We start from the raw sequence: 23,869 nt of genomic DNA, 5'->3' as shown, positions 1-23,869 counted from the left end.
GGGTCTGGAATGTTTCCCAAAAGTATATGTGTCTGCAATGCAGGAAGGTTCAGAGGTGGAGCATGGCTGGAGGAGGCCACTGGGGACATGGCCCTAGGGACTCTATAGGCATCTGGGTCTCTCGCGCTCTGCTTGAGGCCACCATGACTGGGAGCAGCTTTTCTCTGCTATGTGCCCTCTCCTTGCAATTTCTGCCCTAAAGCTGGTCAACCATGGACTGAACCTCTAAAACTGGGAGCCAAGTAAACCTTTCCTTCTTTAAGTTATACTTGTCGAGTATTTTGGTCATGGCAAAAGAAAAGCTGACTGAAACATACTACTTTAAGCCTTACTCCATTGCATCCCGTATGGGATACCATGGATTTTTTTTTTTTTTAGAAAGCTCCTAGGCCAGTCGTGGTGGCGCACGCTTGTAATCCCCGTGCTTGGGAGGCGGAGACAGGAGGATCGCACAGGTTCAAAGCCAGCTGCGCTTGGCTTAAGAGACCCTGTTTCCAAAAATAAAAAAGTATAAAATAGGTCTGGGAGTGTAGCCCGAGGTACAAGGGCTTCCAGGAACCCCAGTACCACCACACACACACAAAAAAGCTCCTGGAATTTTCTATTTCGTATTTATATTTTGAAATAATTTTAGATTTGCATAAAGCTTACAAAAATATTGTGGAAAGTTTCTATGTATTCCTCCTCATTGAGATTTCTAAGATATTAATACTTTGCTCATTTGTCATTCTCTTTTTATTAATCATTAGAAATTACATTTACGATACAATGCCTCTTTATGCCTACGTTCCTCAGTGTGTGTTTATTGAAACAAGTGCATTATTTTACACAACAATAGCACAGTTATCAAAACTAGGAAATTAATATTTATATAGATATTGTTTCAATATATAGGCCTGTTCAACCTATTTAAATATTATCAATTATAACATGAGTGTGTTTTATAGCAAAAAAAAAATATACTTTTCAGGTGTAGGATCCAATCTTGTATGGTTTAATGCAGTTAGTTGTCCTGTCTCTTTGGCCTCCTTTAAGTTTCTCAGTTTTTTTTTCATGGCCAGTTAATTTGTAAAATGCCTTCCATTTGGCGTTTGTCTGATGTTTCTGCATGACTGGATTCAGGTTATGCCTATTTGGAAGCAGTATCACAGAAATAATAATGAGTTTTTTCTCAGTGTATCATTTCAGAAAGCAAATGATATTTGTCGCTCATTATAGGTTATGTCAGCTAAAAACACTTGGGTAAATTGGGGTCATTGCGGTTTTTCTACACTGTAAATTTGCTCTTCTGTTTTTCATTTGTAATACGTAAGAGTCATATGTATGGGTAGACACTTTCAGACTATCTGAAAATCCTAAACTTTCTCCTTAGTTTTTCACTGACTGCTGAGTCCTGCCTACAACAGTCTTTACTATGATTATTGCCAAAGGTGGTGTTTTCCTAATTCCATTGTTATTTTATAAATTTATCTGCCTTGTTTCTTCTATATTGTTTTTTGTTGGTACTGGAGGCTGAACCCAAAAGCATTCGAATTACCTTCAAGCTATATCCTCAGGCCTTTTTTTTTTTTAAATTTTGATTCAGGGTCTATCTCAGTTGCTGAGGCTGGCCTTGAATCTGCAATCCTCTTGCCTCATTCTCCCAAGTACTTGGATTACAGGTATAGGCCACCACACCTGGCTCTTTCTTGTTGATTTTTTTATGTATTTACACAAGTATAGACCAATGGAGTTTCATTTCATTCTGAGTTATTTACCTATACTACCAAAATTTTCCCAGGTTGAGCAACCTCACACTTATCCTTATCCTTTTCCCACCTTCTTTGAGCATGTTTTTACCTTCCATGCAAACTGTCCCAGGCTCACCTTACCCAGATCCAACCTTGAATGTGGCCAGTTCTTCAAGAAACCCTAATTGCTTTTAGTGGAGAATATTATTTTGCATCCAAGATCTGGGTTTCAGGTTTTCTTATTTGGATTGAGAGTCCTCCAATGCCACTTGTACTGTCACTTCTTTTATAGTTTTGCACTGAGGAAACTTTCTGGGCCTTTTTGCTAGGTAAGTCCCAGAGCCCATTTTTCCAACCCCAAACCAATCCCATGTGTTGCTGCTTGTCTTCCCAAAAGAATCTTCTACAAGTTTGTTCTCATCATTATAGAAACATCTCTTTTTTCCCGTGGCTACAAAGTTAGATGCAAACTCCCCAGTAACCTCCTTAACATCCAGTTCCTTCTGGAAACCAAAAAGAACTAGGACGTTGTAACAAGTGACCTCACAGCTTGAATATTTTTTGAGACCAAGGAAAGAAGGTATTTGCAATCAAGACATTTCTAGAAATTACATCAACAAATATGTAAAAACTTTACTCTTCTTTGTTAAACAGAGCAAAATTATGAAGAAACAAAATTGATAAATATGAGTAGAGCTCAGTGTTTCCAAACATTGTGTGTACACCTATGGCTTGTTCCTTGGACTGTATTTTCCAACCTCCCTCCCTTTTTTACTGAGAAGGTTCAGGAAGGGTCCCTGCCTCTTATGCATCTTTAATCCCCAGTAGAAAAACTCATAAATCCTGCCCTCTTTCTCTTCCCGAATATCTCAGGACTGAATTAGTCTGTTGTCAAAGAATTTGCTCTCCATATGAATTCCTCAATGCTCTAACCCTCCAAAGGACAAACTAAATACAGCGGGTAGTAGTGGACAGGAGAAATAACTGACATAACATGTAAGTTTCATTTTCCTCATCCCAAAAGCTTTGCCAATTAAGATCTGGCCTGTTTATTATGTCTTAACATCATGCTTTGTTATTTCATTTGTAAACACATGTCTTTGTTTAAAAATGTGTGTTAGCTGATGCCAGTTGTAAATCCTGAAACATCTTCCTGGAGTGATAGTAGTTTTTATTAGTTGCAGAAACTGTGAACTTTCTCCTAATGCAGAGGAAGCAGAAGGACGAAAGTTTGTCAGAACTGATTCCCAGCTCAGGGCCTGGTTTCACTGGGTGATGTTAGCAAGCCATGCATCTTGTGTGCCATTTCCACTGCTGCATGGTAGGCTGCATGGCAACTTTGCACTAATTAGAATTGTGAGTTTGAGAGGACACAAACTCAAAGGAATTACTTGGCTACCTCCATTCATGATTCATTATCTAGAATTGGTCTCATGACTTTACTCAACCATAAAGTAGTTGGGAAGTGTTCCCCACCAAGTACCCAGTATAGAAGCACCACAGAAAATATTTGTCAACAAGAGTAATAACAACTAAAGGTTTTATAATGGGTTAAAATTTTACAAACAGTAGTAGTATTTTATCATCTTAGTAGTATATAAAATAATAATTTTTATAATTTGTAGTCTCTTAGATGCTACAAAATCTGATAGTTTTTATTAATAGTTTGCGAATATCAGGATGTACACCAGCACTATATTCCCAGATGCCCACTGGACATCTCCTGATATCACAGGCTTGGGGTGTCCAAAGCTGAATTTATTATTGTCCTCTCCACCTCCTGGGCATCATCCTTGGTAAGGGTGCTACCTACCACACACCCAATTGACTGAGCCAGAAATTGGGGTCATTCATGAAACCTCTCATGTTCTTACTTCCCACACCTGACTCACCACCGAGTCCTGTCAGTGTTTTTGCCTGAAACACCTTTGAGTTCTGCTTGTTGAGTGCCTGTTAATCCCATCTTCTCATCTCAACCCCAGTGTCCCCATTCAGGCCACCATCTCCTCCTACACTTCAAACTGACCTTTCTACCATGAGTCCCCACACAGGGCTATTTGTTATTCTCTTATTTCCCTAAATTATGTTAGAAGCTGCTCATTGTCAACAGAATAAAATCTTATTGCTTTAACATAAATTAGAATCACCCTCATGATCTGGCTCCCTCCTCTGTGTCCCGCTTTATCAGTAAAGATTCTTTTAAGCTGCAGACTACAGAATATCCTTCAGAATGCAGACTGCAAAGGACTTAAACCAGTAATCTCCAAACTAGAAGATGCACATCTGAGTGTGTATACGATGACCTGTTAAATCACGAGAAGAAAACATCGAAACTTCTTATTCTTTTGTAATGCTAAGATATCAAAATTTACTAATATTTAACATAAGAATTATATTAGATATAATATAATTATACTTAATATAATTATATTTAATATGATTATCAGCTGGTGGATTCACTCAGTACTTATGCCACAGAGTGACAATTAAATCTCTTATAAGAGATAGCCTCAGGCAAGAGGGAAAATTCCAAACTGGGGAAGAGGTAACATAGTATAATGTTTGGCTAAGTGAATTTATACATCATACATTCTGTTTTGTGTGTTTTTCTTTGCTTATTGGGAAGGGGGAGGATGGTGAAGCTATTGAGATAACTTTCTCTTTTAATTTTTTATTGAAGTATAATTTATAAAACAAACGCATCAATGATTATTTTACCTTTTATAGAACTCCATCAAAACTTTCTATTAGTGAAATAAAATAGAATATACAAATGTATTTTTGTGTTTGGAGTTTCAGGGTTTTTTTGCTTATCATGGTGTATTTGGGGTTCATAAATGATGTCTAAATTTGTATATTCTTGAAATTCTAAGCTGTAGCAAATTTATTTTTATTCATTTGTATTATTTTATACTGTAATAAGTGGCGTAAGAAAGCTCAGGTTGCTCCATACCTTTCCAACATGGGATATTGTTATACTTTTAAATTTTAGTCATTCTAGTAAAATGGCATTTAAAATTGAAGTTTCTTGATTAATGATGTTGAGCATCTTTTCCTATATTTCTTAGACATTTGCATATATCCTTTTATGAGGTGTCTAGGTCGCTTGTCCATTTAAGAAATTTGGTTGATTGTTTGAATTACCTTGTGGGAATTGTATATATAAGTACTCCTACAGATAGTATTTATCCCATATATTTTCTTCTAGTCTGTAACTTGCTTCTTTATTCTGTTAGTCTTTATTCTGGTACTGCATGAACAGATGTTTGTATAATTTTGATTAAATGGAATTTATATATTTCTCCTTGTGGGCTTAGTAGTTTTTATAACCTGTGTAAGACTGCATTGCCTGACTCCGAAGATTGTTTCTTATGCTTTGTTCCAGAATAGAATAAAAATGGAAAAGGCACATAACCTCTCAGCATTATTATAAAATTATTTTAGAATTTACAGACTCCCATGAAAGGGCCTCAGGGTTTCTCCATGATAGCCAGATCATACTTTGGAAATCTGTACTCTATCTGTACTGATTTTTTTTGATCTACTATTATATAAGAAGTATGAACATCTTTAACTCTAATTGTGGAATTTTTTTCCTTTTAGTTTTGGAAAATTTTTGTTGTTGTTTTGGTGACTTCAATCTCCTTTCATGATAAATGGAAAACTAGAGACCCACCCTAATAATTTTTAAAGACATATATTATTCTTCTAGCTTTCAGGGATCAGAAAATAATAACTGTATAACTTAGCCTAGAGTCTGTTTTTTCTCTACCAGTTAGCTAAAAAATCAACAAATATAATATGCATTATAGTCTCAAATCATAATGTAGATCATACTGACAATGGCATACATTCAAATAGTACTTGATTTGTACATTTTTAATGGCTTGGAAGAGGAGACAGAGAAAAACATGGTAGTTTCATCAGGTGTTGCTTCATGTATTTACTTCATGCTATCAGACACATTCACATTTGGAAATGTTATGCTTCCTAATTGACCTGAGTATATATCTTTTTTTTTTATCTCTGATAATGGACTTAGCCTTTAAGTCTGATTTGTCTTATTTTTCAGGTAGCTATTCTAGCTTTTCCTTATATAAATAATAATTACACTGTGTATCTTATCGTTTACATTTACATTTAACCTGTGTTAAAGTACATTTCTTGTATATAGCATATAGTTGTTCTCACTTTTTTTTTTTATCTCAATCAGACTATCACTTTTTAAAGTTAGTGTTTAGTCCATTTATATTTAATGTAATTACTGACATGGTTCAACTGAAGTCCAATCTTCTTGTTTTTATTTTACATATTTATTTTTAGTAGTTGTTTAGAGGTTAAAATATTCATCCCTAACTTATTATTGTCTAATATGAATATTATACCACTTCATATACCACTTAAGTTCTGTTTACTTCTATTTATTCCTGTCTTTTGTGCTAGTCTTATATTTTATTTTTATGTATATTATATCTCATAAAAAGCATTGTTTTTATTTATATTTTATATATAATTATGTATGTAAGCTTTTTTACTTTATCGTCACAGATATATCTTCAACTCAGGAATATTTTCTTCTACAATTTATTCAATTATCTTTAATGGCAGCCTCACCTAGAAAACTTCTTTTATCTCTTTTGGAGATTTATGTATCAAGTTGCCTCAATTAATTTTCTAGGCCTTTTTTTAACCTAATGACTTTTGCCTTTTTGTATTGTTACTCAGTTCTTTAAAATATTTTTACATTTGTCTGCCTTTTGATTTGAATCTCAGTGGTGGTAGTTTTTTCATTATTTCATAATTTAATTAATTAATTCTGAATCATGTTTTCCAGTACTGAGTGGCAATTTTGCATTGTCGTTTAATCACTTTAATAACTGTTTTGCCTGTCCCCTCCAATAGTCCCCTGCTGAGTGCCAGATGCTCTCATGTATAATCATTATTTTGTCTGATTGTCTCCATACTTGGTTCAGCTTTAACTGCTGATGCCTCATAGGTGGGACTGGCCCCAGGAGTGATGGGAAGCTTGGTGATCTCTGTTCCTTTGGGACAATGCTGGAGCAACAGGCATTTTACCATACTCGAATGAAATGTCAGCATCAGAAGGAAGTCTTTCTGTTTCTCAGCTTCCTTGGGTTTTCTCACCTGGCAAGTAGAGAAAAGAAAGTCCCCTTTTCAGTTCCTCATAATCATTTCAGGGATGAGGATACTTATCCAGGCCAATTGCCCTTTCCTTGGTGATGTGCTTGGGGTGAGAGATGGGGATTGTTCATGGATCTCAATGAGCTATGTTCTCCTTTTGGGTCCAGATCTTATAATCCTTGATGGCCAGGTCACTAATACTGTTTCCAGGTTCTTACCCATCCAGGACGAAAACATCCTGTGCTCAGTAACCTTTACATTACTGAAGTGCTTGACTTCAGAGAAATTGCTGGGTTAGAGTAGGAAATTCAGGATGTTAGGATATATCCAAGCTACCCAATTTCCAGAATTCTCTTCTGTAAATCTACTGTTAAGTTAAAGAAGGTAGATCACAGAGATGGCCAAGGTAAAAGTCAGGTTCTCCACTGAATGGTTTATAAAGCAGTAATGTTGGCAAAAAGAGGAGATTTGTTGTCATCCAGACCTGGGATGGAATCTCAGCTTTTTCACATGCTCCTAATAAGCAACTTACTTATGTTTGTGAGCCTCACTTTCCTCCCCTGTAAAATAAAGAAAATGGGATCTCCTTCATAGAGTTTCAAAAATTAAATCAGATAAAGCATATAAATCAGATAAAACACATGCAGGCAGCATCTTGTAGATTTCCTTAAAAAACAAAACAAACAAGAACAACTTTCTGCTAATTTCCCCAATTTTCATGCCTTATTCTCAACTAATAGATACATTTTGTAGCCCAGAACAAAAGCACTCATAGGATCCACAGCTCCAGTCCAAGTTTTCTAATTTCAGCATTTTCCCAGTTGTGTAGCTGTGTAATGCTATAATGTGTTCTTGTATTGTGAATACCAGTGCACCACACCCAGCCTACCCCCAAACAGAAAGAATCGGTGTTGCAAAAGAAGCAGGGTTTGAGGCAGGGAAAGAATATTTCCTCCAGCCCTGGATTTGGTTCTAGATGACGCCTTTTGTAATGTAATTTATAAGAGAAGTTAGGTTTTGGCATAGGGAAAAGAACTAAACAGATGAAGAAGATGGTAGATAAATTAGGGCTAATAAGACAGAGACAAGGGTGCAGACAGAGAGAGGGAGGGACTGGAATCAAGGGAGGGTGTGTGTGTGCAGCTCAGCTGTTCTCCTCTTCACAGGCCCTTAGAATAGGCATGCACTTGGTGTGAAGCGTAGCATCTGTCTCCTGTGGTAGCATACAGGCAGAGCAGGCTTCTGGCTTTCCTGTAATGAATAAGGCCACCAGACCATTCCTGGTGGTGCAACTTGAAGACCAATTGCAAGTATTTTCCACCCAAGACCTCTTTGCTTTGTCGTTAGGCCTCACCTTTGTCTAGACTCCTACAATCAGCTTTGCTCCTGACCTTGGTGCTCACTGAATGAATATAGTTTCCCTGCATTGGCGCTAATGCTTATTACGGAGAGTTAAAGTCACCTCTCTTTGTAGTTCCTGACAGTAAACCCATCTCAGCTTTGCTACTTGTTAATGGAATGGGGTTGTCCATCAACCTGACTAAATTTAGTTTTCCTTTCTGATGTACCTGAGTATATTTCCTCTGCCCTTCCTGATTTGAAAATGGCCTTTTTTAAAAGCCCAATTTAAAAAAAAATACTAACTTTATTACCTATGTTACCACCACAATGACAGGGATAACATTAGTAACTATTTTTTATAGTGCTAGAGATATAATCTAGGGCCTTAATGTAGGCCATGCAAGTACTCAACCACTGAACTGTTCCTTCTGCTCATCAGTTACTGTTTATTGATCATTTAAATGTGACATTCATCATTGTAGCACTTAGCAAAGACAATATTCTTCTGTAATTCTTAGCAATACTTTTTCAATCAGATTAATATCTATTAATATATGTAGTCATATTCATTCATTTATGAATAAATATATGTATTTTTATTAATATATTCATATATAAGTACATTATATATATGTATATATATGAATGAAAAGAGAAACCATAAGTCAGAATGCGGATGGGGAAGACAGGAAAGAAATTTCAAGAAAAGGCTGATTATTCATGTAATTTTATTAAATTTTTTTGGTGCTACTGGGGTTCCTGGAAGTCCTTCTACCTCTGGGTTATACTCCCAGACTTATTTTTTTCTTTTTATTTGGAAACAGGGTCTCTTAAGCAAGCACAGCTGGCTTCCTCCTGTCTCTGCCTCCCAAGTGCGGGAATTACAACTGTGCACCACCACGCCTGGCAATTCATGTAATTTTAAAAAAAGATAGGACCAATAGGTAATAGAAGAAGCTAGAAGGACACATCATAGCTAAATTTTCTTTGCTTAGGAAAGGCAAGATTGAATGCTAAGAAAGAGCTTTAATCATTTTCTGGCTGCTAATATTTATAAAGTTCTTTTGACTAAGATGATAGGTTTTCTAAAATTTAAGTTTTACCAAACATAATTTTTCTTAAAATCATATTGTATGGCCAAAATTATTAATCTAAGTTTTTATCTTAATAATATTAATATTAAAGTTTTACCTTTTATATGGAAAGAAAATCTAGGTATAGTGATGCATATCTATAATCCCAGCTACTTGGGAGAATGAGGCAGAAGGATTGCAAGTCTGGGCCATTATGATATAGTGTTGAAAAATAAAGTAAGATCCACAAAATTAAAACTTTGTCTAGATCAGTGGTTCTCACCCAGAAGTGATTTTCTCCTCCAGAGAACTTATGTCAATGTCTGGAAAAATTTTAATTGCCATACATTGGTGTATTTGTGTGTGTGTGTGTGTGTGTGTGTGTGTGTGTGTGTGTGTGTGTTGTATCTAGAGGGTAGATCTCAGGGATACTGCTAAATATTCTATATTATGGCCTCTTCATAATAAAATATTATTGGGTCCAAATAGCACTGGTACTGATTAGGTGGGAAACCTAATCTAGACTGATAAACAAAAGATGAGAGAACACACAAATTACTAAAATCAGAAAAGAAAGAGGAAACATTATTACTGATCTTAAAAAATGTGAAAGAATTATAAGGGCATACATACTATGAATAAATTTATATTAATAAAGTAGACAATTTAGATAAAATAGGAAGATTCATACACTGAAACAAATTATGAAACTGGAGAAAAGAGAAGGTCTGAACAGGCTCATTATAAGAAAACTATTTGATTAGTAATGGAAAATTTTCTCTCATGGAAAAGACTCAGACCACATGAATTCTATAAAACATCAATTTTTCAAAAGCTCTTCCAGAAAATATAAGAGAGAATACTTCCTAGCTTCTATGAAGCTATTATAATTCAAAACCTAAGCCAAAGACATGAGAAGAAAATAAAACTCTCTCTGTATATATGCATGTATGTATCTCATTAGTCTAAATGCAAAAATCCTAAAGAAAATATTAGCATAATGATTCAGCAACATCTAAAAAGAATTACACATTATGTTAAAGGAGTATTTCTCTAGTAATACAAGGTTGGTTTAATATCTAAAAATCAATCAATGTAATGCCATATTAATATGGTAAAATGGAAGACAAAATGCGAAAGATCTATAAAAATAGATGAACAAAGAGTATCTGACAAGACCTAATACCCATTCATGATTTTAAAATTGGCAATAAGATAAACTGGAAAATAATTTTCTCAACTTGATAGAGGGACCCTATGGCAATACGCAGGTAGCAGATTATTTATTGGTGAAAAATTCTCTTTTCTTCCCTCTAAAGTTGGGGGAATGACTACATTTTGTATGATTTCATTGATATAAAATTTCCTGAGGAATAAATATATAAATATAGTAAGTGAATTAATGTTTGTTGTGGTGGGAATGTAGACTGGCCACAGGAGCCTTCATCAGGTGATGAAAATGTTGTAAGACTAGATGGTGATGATGATTTCATAACTGTAAATTTATTATAAATTTTTATATTATATAATTAAATTTGGTGGAATTTATGGCCTCTAAATTGTAGTCAACAAAGCTATTAAAAACATCAGTGCATGTAAGTGTATGGCTTGTGTGTATCTGTGTGTGTGTGTGTGTGTGTGTGTGTGTGTGTGTGTGTATGACCAGAATTTCTGAAGGCTTGAGCCCTGGTCCTTGCCTGATTTCTAGTTAGCTATCTCTCCTTTGCAAAATTATTTTTCAGAGTCTTGCTCTCTTTACCTATCGACTGAAGGGACAGGACTACTTGATTTCCAGGGTTCCTTCCTACTTTTAACACTCTCTATCTGGCTTTCATGTGAAGTGTGGCTCATAGGACAAATAACTAAAGAATAGATGCTAGGCTTCAGAGAAAGGCATTCTTCTCTGCTTTAGAGAGTAAAAGACTACTGCTTGGAGATAATTAGGGCTATGTTACCCACTTTACCATATGGGTAAGGACATGAATTATGTTATTTAATAAATAATAATCTTAGATAGGATTGGGTCCATCCATCTGGACCCTAAATCAAATACAAAAGTTGGGGTTTTTGTATTTTTTTTTTACTACGAGTTTGGGGAGGATAAGCTTAAAAGAAACCTAGATATAAAAAGTATTTTAGGTATCTGCATATGTGGTTCATGTTTTCATGCATATAGGTGCCTACCTGAGTTGGTGGCAGCTGCTGATGGTTGGTAAGGGTGTTTCCTTTTTCTAGTCATATTTTCCCACTTTTTTTTCATGGAGTAAAGTTATCATAAGCATAATCTCTCAGGGAAACTCCTATTTATCCAACAGATATTTTATTCCTCTAGAAGCCAAACAAAAAAATATAACCATATAAAAGTCAAAGCACAGGGAACTCCCTGTCAATCCCTGGCCTGACACCACAGTCCTACCCTGATTTGTTTCTGGTTATGAGCCTGTGGGTCTAGGATAATTTTTCTTTTTCCTTTCACAGGTTTATTTTTTTATTTTTAAAATTTTTTTGGTGGTACTGGGGTTCCTGGAAGCCATTCTACCTCCGGGATACACTCCCATGGGCTACACTCCCAGACCTATTTTTTAAACTTTTTTTTAATGTGGAAACAGGGTCTCTTAAGCCAGCGAGATCCTCCTGTCTCCGCCTCCCAAGCACGCTTTCACAGGTTTATTGCTTTCTTACTGATTCTTCTCTGTAAGCTAGGTTCCAGAGTATGTTAGGATGACAACCTGTCACCTTGTAGCTAGAAATTTTAGTTTTTAATCGTCTCTTTTTAATCACATTTTAATAGGGAGTTTAATTAACTTATTTGAATGAATAAACTCAAACATTAAAAGAGAAGAAGAATCATGAGTACTAGTAGCTGCAGTTCTTTGAAACTAAAGAATGTGGAAAGTTTACATTGACTGTTAAAGTAATTAAAAACCCTAATATTCATGATTAATGGTAAGAAAATTTGTCATTTATTAAACACTAAAGGCAAAGTAGGGTTGAAGTTCTCTATATGTGTTAACATATTTATTCTTCAGAACACAAGGAGACAGACACTGTTACTTCCATTCCCTGATGAAGCAACTGCAACTCAGTTGAATATTCAGGATCTTATAAAATTGTCTGTTTACAAGCTGAACTCTTAATGTAACCCTTGTACTACTCTCCCTTGCAATCTTTCTCATCCTAGCGCAATTCCATCCAATGTTCAGATCTTTCTACACTACCACTGTCCATGGGCCATGAGTAGTGAGCGGGAAACTCATTACTCCACTCCATACTTGAGTGATTTTCTGCAGCTTTTATCTAGTAACTGATCTAGTAACTGTCCTGGAACTTTTCTACAATCAAATTAAAAATTACATAATTGCCTTAAAAAGAGCATCGCGTCCCTCTGCCACTTGATCTTTTTCCCCACCTAAAGCAACCCCAGTTCTTGAACAGTCTCTATCTGACAGGGTTTTGTATCTCTCTTCCACCTTGGTTTCTATCCTTTAAACATGAGCCAGTTTATCACTACTTTTTCTTAAAATGAAATGTTTGAATCTTACAGCACAGAAGAACAATAGCATCATCCTCCTTGTTCTAGTTTCTGTGCTTTTAATGCTGCTTACATTTTGTTTAAATTTTGGTGGTTATATTATCAGGTTACTTACTATGAGGGATCCATTTTCATCACTATGTGGTTAAGTAAAATTGAGAAATCACAATTGTGTACATAGTTGGGACTTCAACACTTGTTAAGTGGCATTTATATTTATTTCACTTAATCTCAGATTAATTGATCACCTCTATGTCTATTTACACTTAATCTTGCTGGTGATTTTATTCCTTGACCTCATAATTGAAATATGGATAAAGAAAATAAGAATTTTTGCTGTTCCTTTAAAAAATGTCCTTTCCCTTACAGAAAAAAAAATAGCCTCCTTATTGTGAAGAGTATGACTTGGGTGTGTGTTTTTGCTAAAGGGTCCTGAGGTCAGTAAACTTCTAATTGCCATGCTGCATGTCTGACCACAGAAGATGATGAGAAATCTACCCAATCTAAGTCTAGCTTTGATCTTGTTGAGTACCAAGAATTCTCTGTGTAGATGGCTAAAATTACCTAGTCAGTCTCTCCAGACCTAGTCTGCAGTTTCCATCATTTGTTTATTTGTAGTAAGAAAATATCATCTTCCAAAGTGAACCGAAAGCAAACAGATTCAACTCTAACTCCCTTTACCCCCTGTTAAGGCATAATAACTTTTAAGTTGGCTTGGGGTCTCAGATTAGTTCTGGATGCTTTCCTTTCACATGGGTAGAAGGCTCATCCCCAGCATTAATATTGATGGAGATATAAGTTGTTGCTGTCTATCCAGTTTTTAACCAGCCCTTAAAAAGTTGAGTTTTAAAGCCACAAAGATTTTTTAAAAGGCAAAAAAATGCTTTTTAATTTCTTCATTTCTTGGAGCACTCAAGCAAGTAGGTCCTCTTTGATAGTTTACATCCTAAGGATATCTCCCCAGCCAGGCCCTTGTCTGTAATACTACCTGAAAGCAACTTAATCTGTGTTTGAGGTTGTTGTCCCTTCCTTAGGACCGGTATAAAGGCAATTCAGTAAGATGAAATCTGAGCCTGCCTGGCATGCCTGATTTTTAACACATATCTAAAGCACATATTTAGCTGTCATCAAGAGATCTGACAGTTTATGGGAGAGGTGCTATGTACAAAGGACAAGAAGTGGGATTCCCAGCACACACCCACTTAGAGCATGCTGTGATCTGAGCTTCCTCTTTCCCTGGAGCCAAACACAGAATGGAAAGAAGCTTCAACCACTGTAATAAAAAATCCTACTTATAAGTCACCAGAGTAAGCTACAGCCATGGTTTTCCTTTGGGGACACCTTACAAAGACATTGATGCAGGTAGAAACAAGTATCCAAAAGCAAGTTTCTTCATCAAAGGTATGTTTTTCTGTCTTGGCTTAGCATGATGCACAGAATGTTTGATTCCAGTCATCATCAGAGATCTTGAAACTCAAGTTCCTTCTTCCTGGGATTTCTCATTTTGGGGGCTGCATCTAGGCCCAACTCCAGACATTCTGTCTCTTGTCATAATCCAACACTTAACAAGCACCAACTAAACACAAAACATTGCACTTTATTATCTTATTCAGTCTTCACAAATAACCTGCAAAGTGGGCATTATTCGCCCCTTTTCACAGTTAGGAAAAATAAAGATCAAAGGCTATGGATCTTTCCCCAGGCCACACAGCTAGTGAGCATGAGAGCCTAGAAAGTGGCAAAGCGGCCTTGGAGCCCAGGGTCTCCGCTCCAAAGCCCAGATTCCTAACTGTTCCATTCGGCCTTCTCAGGTTTGTGCCCAAACCTACCAAGCCTGGCCCATCCAACTTAAATATTAGGATTATCTTAAATCAGCTAATGCTACCTTCAGCAAAAATGCATTCTCAAGCTTAAAACAAACTCCAAACCTTGTATCTTTTTTGAAACAGTAAAGAGGAGAGAGAAATGCAGATTCGGTTGTCAGCTGGTCCAGCTTTCCCCACTCAGGTACCTGTCCAGCCCTTCAGTGACTCCAGCCCTGGCCCAACATCTAACTACAGCCACAGGGGAGATGCCTTGTGAAAATTGCCCATCTGTGTCCATCCTGCCTGGAACCATGAGAAAGAAAACTGTGTTATTGTTTTAAGCACTTAGTGCTGGGAAATTTGTTATGCAGCAATAGACACCCAGAATGCTATCTTTAGTGAGTTAGTGGTCCATTTCACTCAGTATCTCATAGAACCTAGTGCCCAATGCAGAAATGTCTCCCACCATTCAACACAAATTTAAAACAACAACAACAACAACAACAACAACAACAACAACAACATTGCAAGCCCACAGATGACCAATTAAGCACTGTGACCATCAGACTGAAAGGCAGTAATCAAGGGATTATTTTTTAAAACCAGCCTTTCCTCCCCTATTTTGTATAATGCAACAGAATAGGTTTTGTGGTAGAGATTGGGTGTGGCAGTAAGATGGTGTAGTCAAAATTTGAGGTCATTGTTTGTGTAGTTTATTACATAATATTTACAGTTTTGACATGTCCAGTGTACCTTTTTTTTTTGAAGATTTAAAGAAGTTTATTAGAAAGATAGAAATACAGAAAATAGAAATATAGCCCCATGCCAAAATGGAATGGGGGGTGACTCGAAATGAATACACCCTCCAGTGTACCTTTAAATTTGATTTTCCAAAGGATTTACCAGGACTACTAAAGAAAACTTCACATCATGAAGGTAACGTGTAAACGCTCAGAATAACCAGGTGGGTTAACAGTGGACATAAAAAGGAAGCAGGAACTCATATTTCACAAATGCTTCCTACATGCATACAGTTTCCTGTGTGCCAGGGAACTACCCATAAATTATCTCATTTAAACATTCATGGGGGCTGACTTCTCCCAATTTTATAAAAAGGAAAACTAACTCAGGTTGTAATTTGGGGGTTATTAGAAAATGTTGGAACTTGAAAATCAGTCTGATTCCAAGTCTGTTCTCTTTTCACTCATTAGGATCAAATATTGAGCCAATATGACTCCACTGCAGAAGTCAAAGCCATAGGAAAGGGGTCCTTGCTGCCTCCCTCTGCCCTTTCTCCCTCTCTGAGGCAGTAGCCTTTCTTTGACTTCTCTCCAAAAGTATATGGCGATCATTGAGCAAAATGTGTTCTGCATGAGTGAGAGCTTATGTTCCACTTTGTTCTCTCCTCTCTCTCCAGGGCCAGGATGCCACATTTTTGCTCTTGGGCATAGGCACCTGCTAGTGTTGTTGCTTCTGGGTATGGAGAACATTAGGGTTATGGTTCTTAAACTACTATCACATTTCCCAGTGTTTGGACAATCAGAGCAGAGTCCTAGATGACCTTGCCTCTTTTGATAATAGAGAAAATAGAAGGCTTTACATGTGAAGGTGCAGATCTTTATGATGCCACTAACCTTTGTCCCTTCATGTCATATCACATACTTGCTGTCATAGCAGGAATTTTCCATTCAGCTCTTAGGTGAATGGAAATGAATTATTGTCAATTATATACCTATTATTGTGAATTACATGCCTATTATTCACAATTATTGTGAATTATATACCATCTTTATTACTCCATAGCTCAACTAGAATTTCTCCAAAACTCCCTTCTGATAGTCAATTCTTTTGTCACTTCAAGATAACTTAGTTCTTTATAGTTCTAATTATAGTCAAATTTGAAATTAGTGCTTCCAATTCAACTAAAATTCCAGGTGACTTTTGTGGCCCAGGGGAGATACTTCTGTTCATGTTTGTGGTCCATTGCTTTTTGCTGACTGTATCTAGGCCTTCTCTTCCCTTTAGGCCATGGTTGTGGTCCTCTGAGCTTTCTGCTGAAGTGTCTATAAGTGGGCAGATTGTGACACTTGCTGAGCTTCTGCCTATACCCCTCAGATGTAGGTCCATCTCTGTCCTCAGTAGTGCTGCCCCTGATACTGCACTCTGTCCTTACCCCATCCTTCAAGATTGTCTTGTCTCCCTGAGCCAACACTCTGGCTGGTGTGTTGATTCCTCAGTAGCATGGAACCTGGCAATTTTTAGTGCACTAAATATCTCTTATTATGCTTCCTGGGCTCCTTATGAAAGGCTGTGGCCATGTGACTTGTTTGACTAATTGGCAAAACTGAGATGAGTCAAGCTGAATACCTGATAGTCTGGGCAACATCCTCTAGAAACTTTTTGCCTCTGCCCTTAGCAACTAGCCATATTCAAGATGTTGCTCCCTTAGCCTGGATCTCTGAGTATCAAAGAGGAGCTGAGTTCCCTGCCAGGCTTTCTCTGCTGCCCTGTCCTTCTGCTGCCCTGTCCTTCATGAGGCACCCATGAAGCACTGTAATTTCCTTAAGCCTATCTGGGTATTTCCATCTTGTCTCATCCCATTTTGAGTTTGAGGAGTAAGGCACAGAGAAAGCCCCCTTTGGCTCTTCTCTCTTGATCTTCCCCAGTGAGGGAAGAAATCTTACCAATATGCCACGTGATGGAAAAACTTTGATATCAAATGAAGCCTTCTACCCAATGGCTGCTTTTATAAGCTTGTGCTTTAGCCATCGAGGCCTGGCTTGGATCTTCAATAATCTTCAATAATTTTATTCATAATAATCTAATTATGAATAAAAAATACTAAGGATCATGCCGGGCATGGTGGCGCACACTTGTAATCCCCGCGCTTGGGAGGCGGAGACAGGAGGATCGCGCAGGTTCGAAGCCAGCCGTGCTGGCTTAAGAGACCCTGTTTCCAAAAATAAAAATAGGTTTGGGAGTGTAGCCCAGAGGTAGAAGGGCTTCCAGAAACCCCAGTACCACACACACACACACACACAAAAAAAAAAAATACTAAGGAATCAGATTTTCCTTAGCCAGGGACTTGCAGAACTTTACTGTGAAATTGAAAGCTAAGCATTTCCACTGAGGACAATGAGTATTGAAAGGCATCTTTGCTTTTTGGAAAGTAGAAGGAAAAAATGGGAAGAAATACTCAAAACCAAACATTATTCAGCATTGTAGCCTCCAGCCCTGCTATCTGCATAAGCACCCAGGCCCTACGGCCTTCCCTGTCCTCAGAGCCCTGTCTCAGCCGGCCTTGCCACTCAGCCCCTTTGCTTCTCCTATGTGTGATCTCTCTCTCTTCCCTTCTATCATCTTACATTTAATAATATTTGTGTTTCCCCATCAAAACAATGTACAAGCACTCAACTGAATTCCGTGCTTGATTGCATGCCGATTTCTATCTTGCTTCTCCATGGGTGTTTTTTTAAAGAGGAAAACACCTGCTGTCCTTTTCTCACTCCTCGCCATGTAAGTTTCCAAATCCACGGGCCGTGCCAGCCTCATCTCTTTTGAACCCCAGCCGCATTTGCTCCTGGTGACCATTTGCTTCTTGCAGCCCCCTTCTCCCCTGGTCCTACTTCTTTTGTTTATTCATTACGGACTAATAATTGGTTATCGACAGTTATTCTCACACGAATATGCTACAACAGTGGCACTGAGGGAGACTGATCCTGGTCTGGATGGTGTCATGCTCTCTCTGCTCTTACATGCTTGTAGAGCTTGCTGGCATGGGTATTCTCAGTACTCCAGGGTCTCTCTTTGCCTTAAGGATGCCTTTTCCATCCCATAATTTCTTGTAGAAGTGAATGTAGAGTCTCTTTCTTTGTTCACTTCCTGGTGGTAATAGCCCTGCTCTTTCCAGCAACTTGAGAGTTCTCCTATCTAACAAGCAGAGAACTTTTGCTCTGTGAGGTTGAAAGATAAATTTGGGCACATTGTGATTTCAGAGTTTATTTGAGCTGGTATTTATGAATAGAGCATTTCTCAATTGGAAGTCGTTCTGTGCTCCTCCAAAGGGGCACAGGGAGAATGTGGAAGCAAGGCTGAGAAAATATTTGGCTAGTTAAAATGGAACAGCAGACTTAAGTGGATTATTCCAGTAGGAACTCTCTTGTTAAAGGCTAGTTGGCAATTTCTTATTGGCTAACCTTAGGTTTCATTTTCTTACAATATGAGAATGATATAGTCTTTGGCTTGCTTATGTAGAAAATCATGGCCCTGGAGCTGTCTCAGTCTAATGGCCTCGCAATGAATTATTTTAACTGGTCTCAGGCATTTCTTTGGGAGAGAAATGCAATGCTTGCCTGGGAGGCAGGAAGGGCAGGGCACACCTCAATTGTTCTTGTCATAGGAACACAACACTGCCTTAGGAGAGAGACACACTGCTTTGGGGGAGCTGTTTTTATACAGGTAAGGATTTTTCCTAATGCTGTGTTCCAGTCTCAAAATCTTTATATTAGCAACTGCTCTGGGATACTCTTTTCCTTCACTCCCTATTTTCTGCATGTCTTGGCTGAACTGTCAACCTCCCTGGCCACCTTTTCTTATCTAGCATCCCTCCATCACTCTCCATCCTGTATCCTACCGCCCTCCCTTCTAGGAAAATATCAGCATGTAACACATTTTAATTGATTTTTCTTCTCTGTCTCCACTGGAATGCAAACTCCAGGAAAGCAGACACTTTGCTGCTTTGCCCAGTGACATATCTCCAGGGCGTCAGACAGGGTCTGGCATCCTTAGTTCATATTTACCGAATGGATGAATGAATGAATAAATGACGATATGTCTTCCCATGAGAAGAGGTAGTTCAGTGCAATAGATCTTAAGCTGCCCTAGATAAGCCAAATTGTATATCTGGGATTCACCCTTGGCTTCCTTCTTTAGCACTCAGAATCACTCAGTTCTACCTGTTCAACATCTTAGAACTTAGTCCCAGTCTCTCTGCCTTTGTTTCCAGCTCAGAGGCACATCATGAGTCACTAAGTTGTAGCTTCTGCCTCACACTATTTTTTTTTCTGGTTTTAGTTCCTCAGTCTTCAAATCATCCTTCTCACTACAGCCAGAACATGTTTCCAACACAGAAAGCTGTTAATGGCACTCCCTGGCTTAAAGACTTCAAAGTCTTCCCATTCCCTGAGGGTAAACCCACCCTTTTTTGCATGATGTACATAGCTCCCGACAATCTGGTTTCCACTTAAATCTGCAGCCTCTCCTGTAAGAGCTTTCTGTTTGGACTCAGAGCTGCACCCACCCAACCCCCTTCACCTGGTTCAAGAACCGGGACATTCCAGAAACAGAGAATCTTGGACTGGGGGAAGCATTAGGAGCTGAAAGTCTTCACAGACTCCAGAACAAACAAAACTCATAGCTCTTGCTTCTTCCTGCCCCAACTCCCTTCTGTATTCACAAGGGGCCCTACTCTCCCTTGTCAACTATATAATTATAACACTTTGTTGTAATTGGTCTGGTGGTTACTCTCTCTCACCCTTTGTATTGTAAGCTCCTGTGGACAAGTTATCCTCATATATTGTTTGTTTTGCTCAGGGTCTTCAAAGGACTAGCACATGGCAGACACAGAAGAAATAGTTAAAAGATAAGTGAATATAAGTTTAACAAACACATCGGTTTTATTCACATAAATTAAAAAAATTAATAATCCTTCTAAAAATAGTAAAAACCCAAGTTATTTAAAAACAGCTCATCTTCCTAAAAAAGTTTTATGTTTTACATATAACATTCTCTAGAGTATGCGGTATTATTGAAAGTATTGTTTTGTATTTGTGTACCTTTGTATCTTTGAAAGTGAATGTTTCCAATTCAGAGTCCAATAAAGTATGACTTGAAAGAAACCATTCACATGATGCTCAGGCATTTAATTTTGGTGCTTTGAAAACAAGTGTGTTTAGTGTGTTCCTGAGCAGGTGTGGGGCCTGTGGGGCAGCCCTTTCTCTGGGCCACCTCCCTTATATTCCGCTTTCCTGCCCTAGGGTTGACGGTACTTAGAAATGGAAGTGGTTATGCAGTCTCCAAGGTCTACTTAATCTTTGGCCTTGTTACTGAATTTGCCAAAAAAGGAGGCCAATTAGTTCCAGGTGTGATGCTGGGGTCTCTGATGTGGAACTTCTCTACTGGGAGGTTGGCTTGCACCTGCCTGCAAATGGCTCCAGCACCATTACCAAGCCGCTCTTTTGCCTACGAGTTGGAAGGAAACTGTTCACTTGTTTTATTTCAAAGTCTGTGTCCCATATCTCCTTGAGAATCAAGAATGCATTTGATAATGTTGCTTCCACAATGTGAGAATTCAATGACATTTAGGTCATATAAGTTATAAGTTAAGAAATGACTCTGAAAGATTAGATCGCAAAGCTTAACTTTATTTGTCTTTCCTCACTAGTTCAAAAAAGGCATGCGAGTTGATAAAACTGGTCTTGCTCCTCACTCGTGGTGGGGCTCTTTTTGCCCAAAAGGGGAATTTGTCCTAAGGGAGAATGATGTAACAGTTTCTTTCTCTATGAAGGAACATAAAGAAAAACCACGCTGAATTTCACGTACTGTAAAATCCCCTGCTTAATGCTTTCCAGCATAGAATGCTCATCTTATACACCCTTGAAATGTTCCCAATTACTGTGTTCCTTTTTCCAGCCCCTGGGAAAACCAATTTTACTATTAGTTATACACACTTGTGGATCCATGTTTTCATTCTCCACCAAGAATCATGGCAAATTCTCCGCAGCTGATGTATACATGGGGAACTAACATTGTTCATTCTTTAAAAAGCTCCCTGTAGTATCAGATGTAATACAAAATTCATGGGGGCAAGAAGGCAGCCCCAACTCCCTAAATGCCTATGGCTTACTTCCTTCATCCCCCAACTCCTGCCAGGCCTTCAGTCCCTGTGGTTTAAAGAGAGGCCTGTGACCTCAGACTTGAACTTTGGGGAGATTGTCCCCACCCAGATATAAAGAACATCTATGAGGAGAACATGAGGATTTGATTAGAAAATGTGTTCAGGAGGTTGGAAGGCTATATACCAAGAAATGTATTCTTATTCTTATATAGTGTATAAAACCAGTGAACAATTTAGGGTTGATTAATAAATACTAGTAGTCTATAGCATATGATATGAATTCCTTTCAAATTAAAACAGAAAGTGCCTTAATTGTAATATAAAAGGCTAACTTAAAAATTAAACACATTTAAAAGTAGAATTAGGGAGGTATGTATTTTCTGTTCCATAAAGGACATCCATCCTTCCTTCCTTCCTTTCCTTATTTCTAACTGGGATTGAACCCTGGGGTATTCTAACTCTGAGTATACCTCTAGACCTATTTTATTTTGAAACAGGGTCTCACTAAGGTCCCACATATTGGCCTCAAACTTGCAATCCTTCTCTCATCCTGCCACATATTAGGATTACATGTGTGCACCACCATACCTGGCTAGGATCACAATTCTTTTTTTGGGGGGGGCATTGGGGATTAAAGTCAGGGGGATTCTACCTTGAGCTACACTCCTAAACCTATTTTATTTTTTATTTTGAAACAAGGTCTCACTAAGTTGCCTAGGGCCTTGCTAAGTTGCTGAGGCTGGCCTCAAACCTGTGATCTTTTAGTCTCAGCTTAATAAACAATGTGATTTAGGTGTGTATCACCATACAACTTAAGATCACAATTCGTAATGAGGTAACAATCTTATATTTATGTTGAGACAAACTCCAAGGACTATAGCCTTCCTGGAGCTTTCAGAAAACTGAAATATTTTCATAGCACCAACAAGGAATAATATATTAAATCATGTTTTTATATTCTATCCAGTGTGCTTATTTTGAGCATCCACTTTTTTTAAATCCCCTAAAATCATTGTATGAAGCATTCTTCCAATAAAGTAGTTCTTAATTTTTAGAATAAAATAGAATATAAAGCATAAAATAGCATGGCAGTGTTTGTGACAGAAAAGAGCCTCCTTTAGAGACAGTGCTTGTCTTAGTCTATTTCAGCTGCTGCAACAAAATACCACATACTGAATATTTAATAAGTGATAGAAATTTTCTCACAGTTCTGGAGGCTGGGGTGTCCAAGAGCAAGGTGCCAGCAGATTCAGTGTCTAGTAAGGTCTCAGTTTCTGCTTCCAAGACAATACCATGTTGCTGCCTACTCTGGAGGGGATGAATGTTGTGTCCTCACAGATGGGGCAAAAGGGCAGAACATGTTCCCTCATGCTATTTATAAGGGCACTAATTCCATTCATGTGGGTGGATTCCACATGGTCAAATCATCTTTGAAAGGCCCTCCTCGTAATATTATCACACTGGGAATTAACTTGCAACAGGAACTATGGAGGGGCACAACAGTCAGACGTCAGGGAAAACAGTGAGACCTATAGTATGGCAAGTTCCCCATTTTTATGCCACAGTTACATTCATTGTGCATATCACATGCATCAGATTCTCTTGTAATGAAGTGTGTGCATAAAAACAGTTTTTTTTGTTGTTGTTGTTGTTGCAGTACTGGGGGTGGAACCCAGGTTTCTACCTCTGGGCTATACTCCCAGGCCTGTTTTTTATACTTTATTTGGAAACAGGGTCTCACTATGTTGCTGAGAGCCTCACTAAGTAGCTGAGGCTGGTTTCAAACCTGTATGATCCTCCTGTCTAAGCCTCCCATTGCGCGGGGATTACAAGCGTGCACCACCACGCCCAGCTATAAAAACAGTTTAATAAAATACTAACACATAATTGAGCCAAGATTTTTTTGTTTCAAATATGCATACTTGACTTTAGGAAAATACTACTTTCTGATAATATTTCTAGATTTTTAACCTGGGTTTTTTTTTTTTTAGCTTTGTTTACCTGTGAGTTTTTTCTTTTCACAACTTTTCCTATCTTAGTTGAATTAACAATAAGAACATTACTTTTGGGGGGAATTTTATAATTTTATATACTAGAGTGATTATGAGAATACAGAAATCATCCCAAGTATTTACGTTGGAAGATGTATCATATGGGGCACTAGCTCTCTGTGAACAATTTTGGATACTCATCTATTTAAGCAGATATACTCTTTATTTTATATGAACCTATGACTAATGTACCAGTAGAAAGCAAAGGTGTTTTCAAAATGTTGTGTACATCAGAAGAGTCACTTTGTGTGCATCATACACATGCACCCACAGGTCTCAGGAAAGACCTGGAAATTATCT

This window comes from Muscardinus avellanarius (genome assembly GCF_963383645.1).
Source record: "Muscardinus avellanarius genome assembly, chromosome: 13".
Lineage (NCBI taxonomy): Eukaryota > Metazoa > Chordata > Mammalia > Rodentia > Gliridae > Muscardinus > Muscardinus avellanarius.
This window is presented reverse-complemented; position numbering follows the sequence as displayed.